This window comes from Morone saxatilis, unplaced genomic scaffold (assembly GCF_004916995.1).
Source record: "Morone saxatilis isolate NCDOM2014 unplaced genomic scaffold, NCSU_SB_2.0 Contig20, whole genome shotgun sequence".
NCBI lineage: Eukaryota > Metazoa > Chordata > Actinopteri > Moronidae > Morone > Morone saxatilis.
Genome location: NW_023339763.1, coordinates 9,428,946 through 9,435,591, shown reverse-complemented (window position 1 = coordinate 9,435,591; position 6,646 = coordinate 9,428,946). Strand labels below are relative to the sequence as shown.

At 37.0% G+C, this 6,646-nt stretch overlaps 1 protein-coding gene across 2 annotated transcripts in view; it reads left to right on the top strand.

Moving 5' to 3' along the window:
• LOC118331297 (glucocorticoid receptor-like) overlaps nucleotides 1-6,646 on the top strand; it is a 61,489-nt gene that overhangs the window by 4,588 nt on the left and 50,255 nt on the right. The gene's annotated exons all lie outside the window — the stretch shown is intronic.

The following is a 6,646-nucleotide window of genomic DNA, read 5'->3' as shown; positions in this document are numbered from 1 at the left end:
TTAAGATATTCAGTTGTGCTGAGTTGAGATGGTGTTAATCACCCTGAAGAAGTATATAAACATGTGCAATCTTGTGGTTTTTTTCAATATTGCGGCTTTGGTTGTTTTTGGGCAAAATTGCAAAATTGTTCTCATACAAAGTAACTCATCATAATTTGTCCCTGCTCCGCCTTCTGGTAATTTTCCAAGATTGTACTGTAAAACAGTGCTTGTTATAAAGATATCCCAGAGTTACGTAAAATGTGTCATCCCACAGGAAATGATTCATTGAGAAAACATGAAATGCACATGTCTCAGTCAGGATGCAGTACGTTTTAATGTGAGGGAAATTAATCCGGTGAGAAAATAGCATATTTGCAACAGTGTCCGGTGGACACGCCTCAATTCAGCTTGGAAGTACTGTACTATACACTGATAGAGGAATAGGCTGTGAGTAGAAGGTTGAAGGGAGACATTTATTTGCTGTTTTATGAGCTTCTTAGTGAACATGGCTTGAATGGGCGGATCACAAGATGGTGTGCGATTAATTCAGGTTAATAATGTGAGTCAGTGGTGTCCTCTGAACAATTGAGGTGTTGGCTGCTTTGTAAACAATTCAAAGATGAACATGGGTGTCAGATATTGTTATCTCCCTCCTGTCAAACTGATATGCTCCTGTGCTCTTGTGCTGTTAACCTACTTAAACTATGGTAAAGTCTTTTTGTCATAGTCCAGAAGTGCAAACTCTTTTCTTTCTTTTTTATTTTTTTGCTTTTCTGGTTAGGCTAATGTGGCAACCAGATTTGTATCACTTGGTAATTTAATCAAACAACAAGTGTTGTTTAAAAAAAAAAAAACTACATGTGGCAAGAATCTGTTGCCGCAGTGCTGTTGTACCCAGACTACTTCCTGGTATGTTGATGCTTGTTGCACCAGTGTGGTGTGTGTTTTCTTACTGTGTTCCTTTGAGGCAGGGCACTAATGCACAGCACAGTGCAAAAACTCTTCTAGTACAAACAACTTAATATACAAGCAAATGACAAAAACAATCCGATCTATCGATGGATCAGTACATCATAGTAAGTTAAAAATTATTATTTCCATTTCTCATTTCTCTTAATTGTCATATTATTTGAAATTGTCATGGTACAAAAATGATGAATTTTTCAATCATTGAACATTTCAGGTTTACAAGTCACCAAATATCCCACAAAATTAGATTTGAAGATGACTGGAGACTTGAAGATGACATAGTCAGACTTAGTATTACCATGTAGTTCAGGTTCATTAGCCTCCAGTTGATTATGCAATTTTGCAAGATTGATTTTGAAAAAAAAAAAAAGAAGATTTTTATGAAACTTATGGTGCAACTAATGATTTTTATGATAATTATTTGGTCTATTAAAAAAAAATAGTGATCACAATTTCCTCAATTCCAAAGTGACACAGATTATTTGCTTTGTGAGACCAACAGCCCAGAACCAAAATATATTAAGTTTACTGTCACATAAGACAAAAAAAGCAAGAAATCTTTACAGTGTAGAAGCTGGGACAAGAGAAAATTTGAATTGTTTCCTAAAAAACGATCCATTATGAAAATAGTTGCAGATTAATTTATTTTCCATTCAATAATTAATTGAACGACTGATTTTTTTTTTCTGCTATGTGTGAAAGAAAATTTGTATGCGTGTTTCAAATGCAGATGTGAAGTTCACTGTAATTATATACACCAGAACTATTCTGTGAAGGTGCCACTGCAAGCATTATTGTAGTGGCTGTAATTACTTAAGAGAAATTCATAGAATCTGTACACGATATAATGCAATTTAAGTATTGAATAAAATAGCAATGTAATTCACCAAGCAAAAGGGAAACATGCTACACAGCACTTAATAAGACAGTGGTAGTATTTTGTTGCAGTGCTGCTGCATTCATTGCATTAAATTATGTGTACAAACTCCCTGGTTACCACATGAGTTAGCATAGCAACCATCTCCGTGTACTGTACTGTATATTTCCGAGCCCACCTAGCTGTTCTATGGGAATTTTTTCAGCACAGTTGGAACACAATTTGGCTCAATCACGTTGCTTGGCTCATGCCTCTGGTTATATAACTGATAATCAAATAGACAAATGTTGTTGCTTCATGCCCAGGGTGAAATGAGGCCCTTGAAACATTCTTAAAAATTCTTGAAACAGCATGATACTTCTTTCATTAAGTAGATATGTAGTAGACCCGAATTTAATTTGGGTAGTGCGTTACTCTTTTTTTCATGCAACAGATAACATTTATTATACAGTACATTGCTTTTGGAATGTTTTCTTTTTTTTTAGTTTAAAATCTCATCTTAAAATATTTTGAGTCATTTTGACCTTAAAAGGGGTTAAAAAGTTGATGTACACTCTGTTGCTGTGCTACATGCGTCCGTGTGTGCCAGAGCAGAGCTGCGGATGGAAAGACAGACTATGTGTGTGTGTGTGTGTACACAGGGATGCTGGGAGGCCACGTGTACAGATCTGCTCTGGTGTGCTGATTCCTCTCTCTCCTTAGACTGTCAGTCACTTTTTTATTCTCACCTACTTACCCCTGATGGGCCCCTTTAAAGCACTCCATATTTCACAGAAGCATGTAAAAGCTGTACTCATGAAGATATCATGCATGCACACACACACACACACACACACACACACAGATGCTCCTTTATTAGGAGTATGCTGCAGATTCAGGATGTCAAAAGAGACACTCACAAACATGCACATCTTTTATTTGATGTTTTAAAATAAGTATTTAATACCAAATTAATACTTTTTGCTAATTCATCATAGGATAGTTAAACATTGTGTTCTGCTAGACTGGGTTTTTGCTGATGCATCGTGGTAAAATTCTGGTGGTTTACTGGATGACTTCATGCTCTTCTTCACCTTCTTTATATTGCTTTTTATAGGCCTGTCTGTTGTTCAGTGTCCTCTGGGTGCAATGGACAACGTTTCATTCAATGCCTAACCTAAGCTTATCTTAGCACATGAGCTACTTTAACACAGCGTACAACAATGCTATGCATGCAGTGTTCTAAAGTGTAAATGTGTTCTAAATTTAGACTTGCTAAACAAAAACAAAACATACTTTATTTATGCAGCATTTTATTCTTCTGTGAAATGTTTATTATTTGAGGAAAAATGAGACATAAAGAGTAACAACCTGACTTTAATTTTTGGTTGCAGCTTGTGCAGGCCGATCACAGTGCAGGATACATCTGACCTTCCACCTGGATGCTTTTGGAGTCTGACCCAAGGGGCCAATAGATTGGGAGATGTTATGCAGCAAAAACCTAAACATAAGATTTTAACACTGGTGGGGCATATATACCATAGATAAAAATTGTTGAGTTAATGATGGTGGTGATTATGATGATTCAATTCAATTCAATTGTTATTTGTATAGCGCCAATTCATAACAGAAGTTACCTCAGGACACTTTTCAAAATAGAGGCCAGGTCCTAGACCGAACCTCCTTACTAACATTTACAGAGCACCCAACAGTAACCCACATGAGCAAGCACTTGGCGACGGGGGCAAGGAAAGGAATGATGCGCTGGATGAGGATTATTATTATAATTGTTCCTCAAACCAAGCGTTGAGTGCAGCTCTCTGGTTGTCTGCCTGGCTTAATTCATTACAGCTGCATTTTTTACATGCTGTTGCTTGTTGGAAACTGTATTCGACCGAAATATCATCTTTGTTGTTACAGAGAGTTGAAACTATATTGTAGGGTTTTAGTTTGTAGTTGTGGGTACTAATTTACTGAAGTGAAAACAGCTTTAAGCTAAGTTGAACTGAATTGAATCAGGATCTGTCACGTATGTCAGCATTACTGGACAACATCATTTTCTAGAAACCACAAGCTAACATGCCGTGATAATTCAACATTATCTAATTCACTTTCACTGACATCACATCATGATCCTCATCATCATCATTTCACAAATCTCTGTGGACCAAATGAATGATTTCAAACAAATTTTAATTTAAAAACAATGAAAATTAGTTATTGAAGGTATTTTTTTTTTTTTACAGTTGTGAAGACTTTTGTCAGATATAATAAAAACCTATAATTAATTTTTCAATATGTACGTAATTGATTGCACTGAACATCAGTTTGATAATGTGATTTAACAGCAAAAACTATTCTTAATCTTAATTAATATTGTTATATTGATTTGAATGATTTCACTACATTTTGCATCTCATTCTATTGCTTGATTTTAATGTTGAAAAATACCTCTTCAGAAAATCCTGCTTTTGCCATCTTTAGCATGCAATGCATATACATTATAGAAACTGCTTACAGAGAATTTCTACTGTACTACTGGAAGTGCCCTCTCTATAGTCATCTCACAACAGGTAGTCAGCCAAAATGCACCTACAACAAACTAAAGCCAAACTAGGTCAGACTCATGTCTGTTGACTCAGTTTCCTGGATTTGTATATTTGATTATGCCAACCTCAATCCACATCAATAGGCTTAACCTTTGCTGAATGCAGCGCTACAGTTTACTGCTCTTTCACTGTCTGCATCTTAATGTTTAGTTGCCACCTTGTAGTTTATTTCCTCATCCTTCATCAGTTGCAAACATTCAGCTAACATTTTGTTCTCAGGACTAGTCTTACAAGTTCATCTAGGACATAAACATCCAGGCTCTGGCCCCTAAAGGCTTATGCCTAAGTCTGATTTTCAAAGAAAGTGTCTCTAATTTAGTTTTCTTTGTTGAACTGAAAGGTCAAGCTGATTCCATATTGATACTCTTCCTTAAACAGTCTTTATACATGTGGCCTGAACTCACAGCGGACATGTCAGCTTTGATCAGCCAAGACATGTTTTCTAACAAGATGCTCTTTCATTCATTCTTCTTTGTAGACCTCTTCCTTCTCTCTGCCTTGGTTGCTCGGCTCTTTTTGACTACTGTACTGAGTCTTTGATGTGGGCCTCATTTGGGGTCACTGTAGTGCAGAGAGCCAAAGGAGGTCTAGGCCTCTGAGTAGCCAAGCTGTTTCTTTTTTAAGGCTGTTTTGCGGCTGCTGGCATGTTTACGCTGGTGTTAGGTGTCGTGAACATATCCGAGGCCTATGTAAGAGGCCACATGACGGATTTAACCTGCTTTTGCAGGAAAAAACCTCTGGTCTTCATATTCACTGCAAAACATAAAAAGAAATACACAGAAAAACAAAGAACAGAGACTTACAATATTATTCATGCAATAGTCCTACAGTAAGTACTATTTTTGCAACGTTTTTTCAGAAAGAATCAACAATACTAAGGTTTGTTGTGTTATTAAGACATGTCCTGTTACTTAATATATGTTTTCTTCATGATGTGTTTCCCCAGCCTCTAAACCAGGTTGATTTTACATTATCTGGCTCATTCCATGTACAGGACAGTGTCATATATGTCGTTTTTTTAACTCAAGATCCACTTACTAGCTTTTTTTTACTGGCACTTTCAACCGCATCCTTCGGTTGAAAGTGCAGATGGAGTTTGCTTACTTGTCATGGAGCAAATGCAGCTCATTTGTCATCAATTGACCTAAGTATTGAGCTTTGGTCACATGAGAACAGGTGGTGGTCTATAGGGCTGTCACAATAACTGCAATAATGAACTGCGCTATTGACAAACCAACTGCAGTGGATGGCAAGCCACAACCACAAGAGACGTCATATCATCACATCATGTTGAGTGTTATACTGAAGAGACATGACCTGGCAGAAGCGATGTCTGAAACAACTCCCAATTCCAAACACTAGCGGTCTTGAAGCTGAACGGCGACTCATCACAGTTTGCCTTAGCTGTGGTGTTTACGTCCCACGGCTTGCCAGTGTTATGGTTTTACAAGTGACCCTGTTGACTGGCAACTTTAAGCCGAATATGTTAATAATGCCAGTTAACAGGGTCACAGACGCCAGAGGCAGGAGGTGGGAGAGTGCAGGTGATTAGTTGTAGTAGGTACTGAAAGGAAACATTATCCCACAGCACCTCTTGCAAAGTAATTAGCAAAAATAACAAAAATGGCGGTAATACCACATACCACCGTTGAGCCACGCTAAATCACTGCAGGGGAATTTCCTTCATACATACGCTGATTTTAATTGTAAGAATTGTAAACTAAACTTAACTTTAAAATTCTGTGCAACATTGTCCCTCTTTCAGACCAAGATGATGAACTGTTTCTAAAGTTTCTGTTTCTTACAATTCTGTGAGCATTATTTTTGTGAATGGAATATCGCTTAGTGTTCTTTGAAAATTCAGTATTTATATAGTGATATGACACAGCTTAGATTTTATTTAAATTCTGTATGTCATTTATACACACTACACCCACATACTGTGCACTATAAACAGACAAACATATGCACTCACAAATGCCTCATTGCACATCATGTGATGACTGTGTATGGTTGGCAAAGCTAGCTGGGAGGCATTTCTGGGTATAGATTACCAATAATAGAATAAGAGATCGTTGGATGGATTCTTTCTAAACCCATCTGATGAATCATTTAATGGCCATTGGAATTATAGTTTAAAGTTTCTGTGAGTGCATATGTATGCTTAAAGGACCCGTGGAATTAATGCAGATCCCAACTCCCTCGCTTCACCCTTATAAATTCTAGCAAA